The 12,638-nt window shown below is 41.4% G+C and overlaps 9 non-coding genes across 9 annotated transcripts; 2 read left to right on the top strand and 7 right to left on the bottom strand.

Annotated features, from left to right (window-relative positions):
• The first annotated feature begins 212 nt into the window (after positions 1–212).
• Positions 213–307, top strand: TRNAI-UAU (transfer RNA isoleucine (anticodon UAU)). The gene is made up of 2 exons: positions 213–250; positions 272–307. It is a non-coding gene; the product is annotated as a tRNA-Ile (tRNA).
• Positions 308–1,482: 1,175 nt separating this feature from the next.
• On the bottom strand, positions 1,483–1,554 carry TRNAT-UGU (transfer RNA threonine (anticodon UGU)). The gene has a single exon. It is a non-coding gene; the product is annotated as a tRNA-Thr (tRNA).
• A 589-nt stretch (positions 1,555–2,143) lies between these two features.
• TRNAS-GCU (transfer RNA serine (anticodon GCU)) lies at positions 2,144–2,225 on the bottom strand. Its single transcript has one exon. It is a non-coding gene; the product is annotated as a tRNA-Ser (tRNA).
• Positions 2,226–2,637: 412 nt separating this feature from the next.
• On the top strand, positions 2,638–2,732 carry TRNAI-UAU (transfer RNA isoleucine (anticodon UAU)). The gene is made up of 2 exons: positions 2,638–2,675; positions 2,697–2,732. It is a non-coding gene; the product is annotated as a tRNA-Ile (tRNA).
• A 1,836-nt stretch (positions 2,733–4,568) lies between these two features.
• TRNAS-GCU (transfer RNA serine (anticodon GCU)) lies at positions 4,569–4,650 on the bottom strand. Its single transcript has one exon. It is a non-coding gene; the product is annotated as a tRNA-Ser (tRNA).
• Positions 4,651–6,331: 1,681 nt separating this feature from the next.
• TRNAT-UGU (transfer RNA threonine (anticodon UGU)) lies at positions 6,332–6,403 on the bottom strand. The gene has a single exon. It is a non-coding gene; the product is annotated as a tRNA-Thr (tRNA).
• A 2,352-nt stretch (positions 6,404–8,755) lies between these two features.
• Positions 8,756–8,827, bottom strand: TRNAT-UGU (transfer RNA threonine (anticodon UGU)). The gene has a single exon. It is a non-coding gene; the product is annotated as a tRNA-Thr (tRNA).
• A 2,352-nt stretch (positions 8,828–11,179) lies between these two features.
• TRNAT-UGU (transfer RNA threonine (anticodon UGU)) lies at positions 11,180–11,251 on the bottom strand. Its single transcript has one exon. It is a non-coding gene; the product is annotated as a tRNA-Thr (tRNA).
• A 590-nt stretch (positions 11,252–11,841) lies between these two features.
• On the bottom strand, positions 11,842–11,923 carry TRNAS-GCU (transfer RNA serine (anticodon GCU)). Its single transcript has one exon. It is a non-coding gene; the product is annotated as a tRNA-Ser (tRNA).
• Between the last annotated feature and the right edge of the window lie 715 nt (positions 11,924–12,638).

The raw sequence follows: 12,638 nt of genomic DNA, 5'->3' as shown, positions 1-12,638 counted from the left end.
GAACTGTCAAGATATAATTCTATGGGGTTTTGAATAGACAGAGCATATGTTATAGGACAATTATAGAATCTATTCCGTTTGGACTGTATTTTTAATAGTCATGATAACATGCTAGCATGTGAGTCGATCTTGCACAGTGAATGATGGAGCAGTGTCTGTCATCTACTTGGTCAGCTGTAGATGGCTCACCTGGGGAGATGTGAAAAGAGAGAGCTCCAGTGGCGCAATCGGTTAGCGCGCGGTACTTATACAGCAGTACTTGCACTGAGCCATGCCGAGGTTGTGAGTTCGAGCCTCACCTGGAGCAGCCGTGTTGTTTTTCATAAACCATTTCACAAAAAGTAAAGTTTAAACTCAGAGTATGGACGGCCCTTGCTAGAGAGTCTTTACTTCTTATAGGATCTACGTGCCCTACTCCTCTGGGTGCCAAATATCACATATCCTCCGCGATGCTCAGTTTAAACATTCCATGATGTGCCATCTTGCATTTCATGCAAACACCACATCAGTGCATTTAAAAATACATTTGTAGAATAATAAATATGATGCAAACAGTGTTCTCACATGATAACCATAAACTGAAGAGCTGCAAAAAATGCTGTATCAGCTACTTACAATAAAAGGTGACTCGAAAAAAACTAGCAAAAGAAGAGCATCATCATATTAAAGGTTCTATTCACCATCTTGAGTTGCACCATAGCAGCTTATGGTGCTTTTCTGCTCAGAGTGTGCCTCCAATCCCACATTCATTTTTAATTTCTTTGCAGTTTAAAAACCAACAATTACTGCTCGAAGTTCACTTTTCAAAACCATTCAACCTATTAAATGTATTTCTCTAACCTATGAATGTGGTCCATGTTCACTTTTCCTCATCTTCATCTCGATACTCCTTTCCCAGAAACCAGGTTCACTTCTTCATTCAACCCACCCATCCAAGGTCACCAAATCTTTGAAGCAAGTCTGCCTATTCTCCCTTTCTCTCTATGTACAAGATACCTTGTATCATTTGAATGGACAGCAGGAGAGAAGGAGATTTATGGTGAGTGGGGGTGGGGTTTTGAGGAGTAACCTCATTTGCCTAAGAGCCGGGGTATCTGGGAAAAAAAGTATTTTATGGGGGAAGACTTTCACATCTCCTTGGTGAAATTTGTAGGGCCTTATAACATCCTTTCTGTGGATGCAGATTCAGTCGGAACAGAGGTCCTAGTCCTCGCTCTGCCTTTCAAAGGAACTGTAAATATGCATGGCTTATTTGGCTTTGCCCGGCAGGGCTTGCCCGGCAGGGTGAGAATGGCGTTTGTCAGGCGTTCGTCAGGCGATCGGAAGGGGTGAGGCAATAATGTATAATTCAATGATCTTCATGATATTTTCTTGATAATATGAAAGCAGGAAAGGGAAGCTTGGCAATAAGCAATCCTAAAGCAAGGTGTGACTCCAGGGAAGAATGACTTGAAAACAACATACAGAAAGACTCATGTAAAAAGGCCCTGATGAGGCTTGAACTCATGACCCCTGGTTTACAAGACCAGTGCTCTGCCACTGAGCTACAAGGCCAGTCTGCACGCAGGATGTAAATTGCAACATGTATTCTTACTGAGGTATGAATATATCTATGATTTTGAGACTCTGTATGGAAACGTAGTTGCATATGAATGTCCACGTGCGCGCACACATTGAAGACCATGCTTAAGGCACTTTTTTTGGAAGTATGAAAAACTACATTTTCATATGAGAAAATAAGAGTTTTCGCATTCAAGACCATACCGATAGCTCTAGTTAGTATGTCTGTAATCAGTGACATATAGAGAACCCACTTATTAGAAGTGATCTGTCTCTGTGGGGCAGACATATGTTAACAGTCATTCATTTGAGACGGCCTAAACTTTAGGAGTAGGAGCTGCTTTCTTATCAATCTATTTATCCAAACTGGTTCATAAGCCAGGAGTGAGTGAAAGGCAATCCTCTGGAAACTCCATGAAAGATCTAATTTCTATTACGCACAAAATACTTCACTTTATTTGACATATTTGTTAAAATGGAACAGTCAGATGATCCCATCTAGCGGATCCTGGCTCTGTCTTGAAAGAGAGTGTAATTATACTACAAGAAATGCTGGCCATCAAAAGAGACTCTGATGGCTTTCCGACGAAGGTGGGATTCGAACCCACGCGTGCAGAGCACAATGGATTAGCAGTCCATCGCCTTAACCACTCGGCCACCTCGTCTGCCCCACAGCCCCATCTGAAACCTTGCTTCACAAAAGGTACTGAAGTGTCAATATACTGTACCTAAAAAAGAAAAAAACAGCTGAGGCAAGATCTCACATTCCACGTCTTCCCCCAATCAGGGACCTACATTTCATTTTTGGGAAATTCTTACTATGTGCTAATTACAAATATTCATAAGATTCCCCTAGACTTTGTCAGAACTGTCAAGATATAATTCTATGGGGTCTTGAATAGACAGAGCATATGTTATAGGACAATTATAGAATCTATTCCGTTTGGACTGTATTTTTAATAGTCATGATAACATGCTAGCATGTGAGTCGATCTTGCACAGTGAATGATGGAGCAGTGTCTGTCATCTACTTGGTCAGCTGTAGATGGCTCACCTGGGGAGATGTGAAAAGAGAGAGCTCCAGTGGCGCAATCGGTTAGCGCGCGGTACTTATACAGCAGTACTTGCACTGAGCCATGCCGAGGTTGTGAGTTCGAGCCTCACCTGGAGCAGCCGTGTTGTTTTTCATAAACCATTTCACAAAAAGTAAAGTTTAAACTCAGAGTATGGACGGCCCTTGCTAGAGAGTCTTTACTTCTTATAGGATCTACGTGCCCTACTCCTCTGGGTGCCAAATATCACATATCCTCCGCGATGCTCAGTTTAAACATTCCATGATGTGCCATCTTGCATTTCATGCAAACACCACATCAGTGCATTTAAAAATACATTTGTAGAATAATAAATATGATGAAAACAGTGTTCTCACATGATAACCATAAACTGAAGAGCTGCAAAAAATGCTGTATCAGCTACTTACAATAAAAGGTGACTCGAAAAAAACTAGCAAAAGAAGAGCATCATCATATTAAAGGTTCTATTCACCATCTTGAGTTGCACCATAGCAGCTTATGGTGCTTTTCTGTTCAGAGTGTGCCTCCAATCCCACATTCATTTTTAATTTCTGTGCAGTTTAAAAACCAACAATTACTGCTCGAAGTTCACTTTTCAAAACCATTCAACCTATTAAATGTATTTCTCTAACCTATGAATGTGGTCCATGTTCACTTTTCCTCATCTTCATCTCGATACTCCTTTTCCAGAAACCAGGTTCACTTCTTCATTCAACCCACCCATCCAAAGTCACCAAATCTTTGAAGCAAGTCTGCCTATTCTCCCTTTCTCTCTATGTACAAGATACCTTGTATCATTTGAATGGACAGCAGGAGAGAAGGATATTTATGGTGAGTGGGGGTGGGGTTTTGAGGAGTAACCTCATTTGCCTAAGAGCCGGGGTATCTGGGAAAAAAAGTATTTTATGGGGGAAGACTTTCACATCTCCTTGGTGAAATTTGTAGGGCCTTATAACATCCTTTCTGTGGATGCAGATTCAGTCGGAACAGAGGTCCTAGTCCTCGCTCTGCCTTTCAAAGGAACTGTAAATATGCATGGCTTATTTGGCTTTGCCCGGCAGGGCTTGCCCGCCAGGGTGAGAATGGCGTTTGTCAGGCGTTCGTCAGGCGATCGGAAGGGGTGAGGCAATAATTTATAATTCAATGATCTTCATGATATTTTCTTGATAATATGAAAGCAGGAAAGGGAAGCTTGGCAATAAGCAATCCTAAAGCAAGGTGTGACTCCAGGGAAGAATGACTTGAAAACAACATACAGAAAGACTCATGTAAAAAGGCCCTGATGAGGCTTGAACTCATGACCCCTGGTTTACAAAACCAGTGCTCTGCCACTGAGCTACAAGGCCAGTCTGCACGCAGGATGTAAATTGCAACATGTATTCTTACTGAGGTATGAATATATCTATGATTTTGAGACTCTGTATGGAAACGTAGTTGCATATGAATGTCCACATGCGCGCACACATTGAAGACCATGCTTAAGGCACTTTTTTTGGAAGTATGAAAAACTACATTTTCATATGAGAAAATAAGAGTTTTCGCATTCAAGACCATACCGATAGCTCTAGTTAGTATGTCTGCAATCAGTGACATATAGAGAACCCACTTATTAGAAGTGATCTGTCTCTGTGGGGCAGACATATGTTAACAGTCATTCATTTGAGACGGCCTAAACTTTAGGAGTAAGAGCTGCTTTCTTATCAATCTATTTATCCAAACTGGTTCATAAGCCAGGAGTGAGTGAAAGGCAATCCTCTGGAAACTCCATGAAAGATCTAATTTCTATTACGCACAAAATACTTCACTTTATTTGACATATTTGTTAAAATGGAACAGTCAGATGATCCCATCTAGCGGATCCTGGCTCTATCTTGAAAGAGAGTGTAATTATACTACAAGAAATGCTGGCCATCAAAAGAGACTCTGATGGCTTTCCGACGAAGGTGGGATTCGAACCCACGCGTGCAGAGCACAATGGATTAGCAGTCCATCGCCTTAACCACTCGGCCACCTCGTCTGCCCTACAGCCCCATCTGAAACCTTGCTTCACAAAAGGTACTGAAGTGTCAATATACTGTACCTAAAAAAGAAAAAAACAGCTGAGGCAAGATCTCACATTCCACGTCTTCCCCCAATCAGGGACCTACATTTCATTTTTGGGAAATTCTTACTATGTGCTAATTACAAATATTCATAAGATTCCCCTAGACTTTGTCAGAACTGTCAAGATATAATTCTATGGGGTTTTGAATAGACAGAGCATATGTTATAGGACAATTATAGAATCTATTCCGTTTGGACTGTATTTTTAATAGTCATGATAACATGCTAGCATGTGAGTCGATCTTGCACAGTGAATGATGGAGCAGTGTCTGTCATCTACTTGGTCAGCTGTAGATGGCTCACCTGGGGAGATGTGAAAAGAGAGAGCTCCAGTTGCGCAATCGGTTAGCGCGTGGTACTTATACAGCAGTACTTGCACTGAGCCATGCCGAGGTTGTGAGTTCGAGCCTCACCTGTAGCAGCCGTGTTGATTTTCATAAACCATTTCACAAAAAGTAAAGTTTAAACTCAGAGTATGGACGGCCCTTGCTAGAGAGTCTTTACTTCTTATAGGATCTACGTGTCCTACTCCTCTGGGTGCCAAATATCACATATCCTCCGCGATGCTCAGTTTAAACATTCCATGATGTGCCATCTTGCATTTCATGCAAACACCACATCAGTGCATTTAAAAATACATTTGTAGAATAATAAATATGATGAAAACAGTGTTCTCACATGCTAACCATAAACTGAAGAGCTGCAAAAAATGCTGTATCAGCTACTTACAATAAAAGGTGACTCGAAAAAACTAGCAAAAGAAGAGCATCATCATATTAAAGGTTCTATTCACCATCTTGAGTTGCACCATAGCAGCTTATGGTGCTTTTCTGCTCAGAGTGTGCCTCCAATCCCACATTCATTTTTAATTTCTTTGCAGTTTAAAAAACAACAATTACTGCTCGAAGTTCACTTTTCAAAACCATTCAACCTATTAAATGTATTTCTCTAACCTATGAATGTGGTCCATGTTCACTTTTCCTCATCTTCATCTCGATACTCCTTTGCCAGAAACCAGGTTCACTTCTTCATTCAACCCACCCATCCAAGGTCACCAAATCTTTGAAGCAAGTCTGCCTATTCTCCCTTTCTCTCTATGTACAAGATACCTTGTATCATTTGAATGGACAGCAGGAGAGAAGGATATTTATGGTGAGTGGGGGTGGGGTTTTGAGGAGTAACCTCATTTGCCTAAGAGCCGGGGTATCTGGGAAAAAAAGTATTTTATGGGGGAAGACTTTCACATCTCCTTGGTGAAATTTGTAGGGCCTTATAACATCCTTTCTGTGGATGCAGATTCAGTCGGAAAAGAGGTCCTAGTCCTCGCTCTGCCTTTCAAAGGAACTGTAAATATGCATGGCTTATTTGGCTTTGCCCGGCAGGGCTTGCCCGGCAGGGTGAGAATGGCGTTTGTCAGGCGTTCGTCAGGCGATCGGAAGGGGTGAGGCAATAATTTATAATTCAATGATCTTCATGATATTTTCTTGATAATATGAAAGCAGGAAAGGGAAGCTTGGCAATAAGCAATCCTAAAGCAAGGTGTGACTCCAGGGAAGAATGACTTGAAAACAAAATACAGAAAGACTCATGTAAAAAGGCCCTGATGAGGCTTGAACTCATGACCCCTGGTTTACAAGACCAGTGCTCTGCCACTGAGCTACAAGGCCAGTCTGCACACAGGATGTAAATTGCAACATGTATTCTTACTGAGGTATGAATATATCTATGATTTTGAGACTCTGTATGGAAACGTAGTTGCATATGAATGTCCACGTGCGCGCACACATTGAAGACCATGCTTAAGGCACTTTTTTTGGAAGTATGAAAAACTACATTTTCATATGAGAAAATAAGAGTTTTCGCATTCAAGACCATACCGATAGCTCTAGTTAGTATGTCTGCAATCAGTGACATATAGAGAACCCACTTATTAGAAGTGATCTGTCTCTGTGGGGCAGACATATGTTAACAGTCATTCATTTGAGACGGCCTAAACTTTAGGAGTAAGAGCTGCTTTCTTATCAATCTATTTATCCAAACTGGTTCATAAGCCAGGAGTGAGTGAAAGGCAATCCTCTGGAAACTCCATGAAAGATCTAATTTCTATTACGCACAAAATACTTCACTTTATTTGACATATTTGTTAATATGGAACAGTCAGATGATCCCATCTAGCGGATCCTGGCTCTGTCTTGAAAGAGAGTGTAATTATACTACAAGAAATGCTGGCCATCAAAAGAGACTCTGATGGCTTTCCGACGAAGGTGGGATTCGAACCCACGCATGCAGAGCACAATGGATTAGCAGTCCATCGCCTTAACCACTCGGCCACCTCGTCTGCCCTACAGCCCCATCTGAAACCTTGCTTCACAAAAGGTACTGAAGTGTCAATATACTGTACCTAAAAAAGAAAAAAACAGCTGAGGCAAGATCTCACATTCCACGTCTTCCCCCAATCAGGGACCTACATTTCATTTTTGGGAAATTCTTACTATGTGCTAATTACAAATATTCATAAGATTCCCCTAGACTTTGTCAGAACTGTCAAGATATAATTCTATGGGGTTTTGAATAGAAAGAGCATATGTTATAGGACAATTATAGAATCTATTCCGTTTGGACTGTATTTTTAATAGTCATGATAACATGCTAGCATGTGAGTCGATCTTGCACAGTGAATGATGGAGCAGTGTCTGTCATCTACTTGGTCAGCTGTAGATGGCTCACCTGGGGAGATGTGAAAAGAGAGAGCTCCAGTGGCGCAATCGGTTAGCGCGCGGTACTTATACAGCAGTACTTGCACTGAGCCATGCCGAGGTTGTGAGTTCGAGCCTCACCTGTAGCAGCCGTGTTGATTTTCATAAACCATTTCACAAAAAGTAAAGTTTAAACTCAGAGTATGGACGGCCCTTGCTAGAGAGTCTTTACTTCTTATAGGATCTACGTGTCCTACTCCTCTGGGTGCCAAATATCACATATCCTCCGCGATGCTCAGTTTAAACATTCCATGATGTGCCATCTTGCATTTCATGCAAACACCACATCAGTGCATTTAAAAATACATTTGTAGAATAATAAATATGATGAAAACAGTGTTCTCACATGATAACCATAAACTGAAGAGCTGCAAAAAATGCTGTATCAGCTACTTACAATAAAAGGTGACTCGAAAAAACTAGCAAAAGAAGAGCATCATCATATTAAAGGTTCTATTCACCATCTTGAGTTGCACCATAGCAGCTTATGGTGCTTTTCTGCTCAGAGTGTGCCTCCAATCCCACATTCATTTTTAATTTCTTTGCAGTTTAATAAACAACAATTACTGCTCGAAGTTCACTTTTCAAAACCATTCAACCTATTAAATGTATTTCTCTAACCTATGAATGTGGTCCATGTTCACTTTTCCTCATCTTCATCTCGATACTCCTTTGCCAGAAACCAGGTTCACTTCTTCATTCAACCCACCCATCCAAGGTCACCAAATCTTTGAAGCAAGTCTGCCTATTCTCCCTTTCTCTCTATGTACAAGATACCTTGTATCATTTGAATGGACAGCAGGAGAGAAGGATATTTATGGTGAGTGGGGGTGGGGTTTTGAGGAGTAACCTCATTTGCCTAAGAGCCGGGGTATCTGGGAAAAAAAGTATTTTATGGGGGAAGACTTTCACATCTCCTTGGTGAAATTTGTAGGGCCTTATAACATCCTTTCTGTGGATGCAGATTCAGTCGGAACAGAGGTCCTAGTCCTCGCTCTGCCTTTCAAAGGAACTGTAAATATGCATGGCTTATTTGGCTTTGCCCGGCAGGGCTTGCCCGGCAGGGTGAGAATGGCGTTTGTCAGGCGTTCGTCAGGCGATCGGAAGGGGTGAGGCAATAATGTATAATTCAATGATCTTCATGATATTTTCTTGATAATATGAAAGCAGGAAAGGGAAGCTTGGCAATAAGCAATCCTAAAGCAAGGTGTGACTCCAGGGAAGAATGACTTGAAAACAACATACAGAAAGACTCATGTAAAAAGGCCCTGATGAGGCTTGAACTCATGACCCCTGGTTTACAAGACCAGTGCTCTGCCACTGAGCTACAAGGCCAGTCTGCACGCAGGATGTAAATTGCAACATGTATTCTTACTGAGGTATGAATATATCTATGATTTTGAGACTCTGTATGGAAACGTAGTTGCATATGAATGTCCACGTGCGCGCACACATTGAAGACCATGCTTAAGGCACTTTTTTTGGAAGTATGAAAAACTACATTTTCATATGAGAAAATAAGAGTTTTCGCATTCAAGACCATACCGATAGCTCTAGTTAGTATGTCTGCAATCAGTGACATATAGAGAACCCACTTATTAGAAGTGATCTGTCTCTGTGGGGCAGACATATGTTAACAGTCATTCATTTGAGACGGCCTAAACTTTAGGAGTAAGAGCTGCTTTCTTATCAATCTATTTATCCAAACTGGTTAATAAGCCAGGAGTGAGTGAAAGGCAATCCTCTGGAAACTCCATGAAAGATCTAATTTCTATTACGCACAAAATACTTCACTTTATTTGACATATTTGTTAAAATGGAACAGTCAGATGATCCCATCTAGCGGATCCTGGCTCTGTCTTGAAAGAGAGTGTAATTATACTACAAGAAATGCTGGCCATCAAAAGAGACTCTGATGGCTTTCCGACGAAGGTGGGATTCGAACCCACGCGTGCAGAGCACAATGGATTAGCAGTCCATCGCCTTAACCACTCGGCCACCTAGTCTGCCCTACAGCCCCATCTGAAACCTTGCTTCACAAAAGGTACTGAAGTGTCAATATACTGTACCTAAAAAAGAAAAAAACAGCTGAGGCAAGATCTCACATTCCACGTCTTCCCCCAATCAGGGACCTACATTTAATTTTTGGGAAATTCTTACTATGTGCTAATTACAAATATTCATAAGATTCCCCTAGACTTTGTCAGAACTGTCAAGATATAATTCTATGGGGTTTTGCATAGACAGAGCATATGTTATAGGACAATTATAGAATCTATTCCGTTTGGACTGTATTTTTAATAGTCATGATAACATGCTAGCATGTGAGTCGATCTTGCACAGTGAATGATGGAGCAGTGTCTGTCATCTACTTGGTCAGCTGTAGATGGCTCACCTGGGGAGATGTGAAAAGAGAGAGCTCCAGTGGCGCAATCGTTTAGCGCGCGGTACTTATACAGCAGTACTTGCACTGAGCCATGCCGAGGTTGTGAGTTCGAGCCTCACCTGGAGCAGCCGTGTTGTTTTTCATAAACCATTTCACAAAAAGTAAAGTTTAAACTCAGAGTATGGACGGCCCTTGCTAGAGAGTCTTTACTTCTTATAGGATCTACGTGTCCTACTCCTCTGGGTGCCAAATATCACATATCCTCCGCGATGCTCAGTTTAAACATTCCATGATGTGCCATCTTGCATTTCATGCAAACACCACATCAGTGCATTTAAAAATACATTTGTAGAATAATAAATATGATGAAAACTGTGTTCTCACATGATAACCATAAACTGAAGAGCTGCAAAAAATGCTGTATCAGCTACTTACAATAAAAGGTGACTCGAAAAAACTAGCAAAAGAAGAGCATCATCATATTAAAGGTTCTATTCACCATCTTGAGTTGCACCATAGCAGCTTATGGTGCTTTTCTGTTCAGAGTGTGCCTCCAATCCCACATTCATTTTTAATTTCTGTGCAGTTTAAAAACCAACAATTACTGCTCGAAGTTCACTTTTCAAAACCATTCAACCTATTAAATGTATTTCTCTAACCTATGAATGTGGTCCATGTTCACTTTTCCTCATCTTCATCTCGATACTCCTTTTCCAGAAACCAGGTTCACTTCTTCATTCAACCCACCCATCCAAAGTCACCAAATCTTTGAAGCAAGTCTGCCTATTCTCCCTTTCTCTCTATGTACAAGATACCTTGTATCATTTGAATGGACAGCAGGAGAGAAGGATATTTATGGTGAGTGGGGGTGGGGTTTTGAGGAGTAACCTCATTTGCCTAAGAGCCGGGGTATCTGGGAAAAAAAGTATTTCATGGGGGAAGACTTTCACATCTCCTTGGTGAAATTTGTAGGGCCTTATAACATCCTTTCTGTGGATGCAGATTCAGTCGGAACAGAGGTCCTAGTCCTCGCTCTGCCTTTCAAAGGAACTGTAAATATGCATGGCTTATTTGGCTTTGCCCGGCAGGGCTTGCCCGCCAGGGTGAGAATGGCGTTTGTCAGGCGTTCGTCAGGCGATCGGAAGGGGTGAGGCAATAATTTATAATTCAATGATCTTCATGATATTTTCTTGATAATATGAAAGCAGGAAAGGGAAGCTTGGCAATAAGCAATCCTAAAGCAAGGTGTGACTCCAGGGAAGAATGACTTGAAAACAACATACAGAAAGACTCATGTAAAAAGGCCCTGATGAGGCTTGAACTCATGACCCCTGGTTTACAAGACCAGTGCTCTGCCACTGAGCTACAAGGCCAGTCTGCACGCAGGATGTAAATTGCAACATGTATTCTTACTGAGGTATGAATATATCTATGATTTTGAGACTCTGTATGGAAACGTAGTTGCATATGAATGTCCACATGCGCGCACACATTGAAGACCATGCTTAAGGCACTTTTTTTGGAAGTATGAAAAACTACATTTTCATATGAGAAAATAAGAGTTTTTCGCATTCAAGACCATACCGATAGCTCTAGTTAGTATGTCTACAATCAGTGACATATAGAGAACCCACTTATTAGAAGTGATCTGTCTCTGTGGGGCAGACATATGTTAACAGTCATTCATTTGAGACGGCCTAAACTTTAGGAGTAAGAGCTGCTTTCTTATCAATCTATTTATCCAAACTGGTTAATAAGCCAGGAGTGAGTGAAAGGCAATCCTCTGGAAACTCCATGAAAGATCTAATTTCTATTACGCACAAAATACTTCACTTTATTTGACATATTTGTTAAAATGGAACAGTCAGATGCTCCCATCTAGCGGATCCTGGCTCTGTCTTGAAAGAGAGTGTAATTATACTACAAGAAATGCTGGCCATCAAAAGAGACTCTGATGGCTTTCCGACGAAGGTGGGATTCGAACCCACGCGTGCAGAGCACAATGGATTAGCAGTCCATCGCCTTAACCACTCGGCCACCTCGTCTGCCCCACAGCCCCATCTGAAACCTTGCTTCACAAAAGGTACTGAAGTGTCAATATACTGTACCTAAAAAAGAAAAAAACAGCTGAGGCAAGATCTCACATTCCACGTCTTCCCCCAATCAGGGACCTACATTTCATTTTTGGGAAATTCTTACTATGTGCTAATTACAAATATTCATAAGATTCCCCTAGACTTTGTCAGAACTGTCAAGATATAATTCTATGGGGTTTTGAATAGACAGAGCATATGTTATAGGACAATTATAGAATCTATTCCGTTTGGACTGTATTTTTAATAGTCATGATAACATGCTAGCATGTGAGTCGATCTTGCACAGTGAATGATGGAGCAGTGTCTGTCATCTACTTGGTCAGCTGTAGATGGCTCACCTGGGGAGATGTGAAAAGAGAGAGCTCCAGTGACGCAATCGGTTAGCGCGCGGTACTTATACAGCAGTACTTGCACTGAGCCATGCCGAGGTTGTGAGTTCGAGCCTCACCTGGAGCAGCCGTGTTGTTTTTCATAAACCATTTCACAAAAAGTAAAGTTTAAACTCAGAGTATGGACGGCCCTTGCTAGAGAGTCTTTACTTCTTATAGGATCTACGTGTCCTACTCCTCTGGGTGCCAAATATCACATATCCTCCGCGATGCTCAGTTTAAACATTCCATGATGTGCCATCTTGCATTTCATGCAAACACCACATCAGTGCATT

This window comes from Triturus cristatus, chromosome 12 (assembly GCF_964204655.1).
Source record: "Triturus cristatus chromosome 12, aTriCri1.1, whole genome shotgun sequence".
In the NCBI taxonomy this organism is placed as follows: domain Eukaryota; kingdom Metazoa; phylum Chordata; class Amphibia; order Caudata; family Salamandridae; genus Triturus; species Triturus cristatus.
Note: the sequence above shows the minus strand (reverse complement) of the source record. Positions and strands in the feature narration are given on the sequence as shown.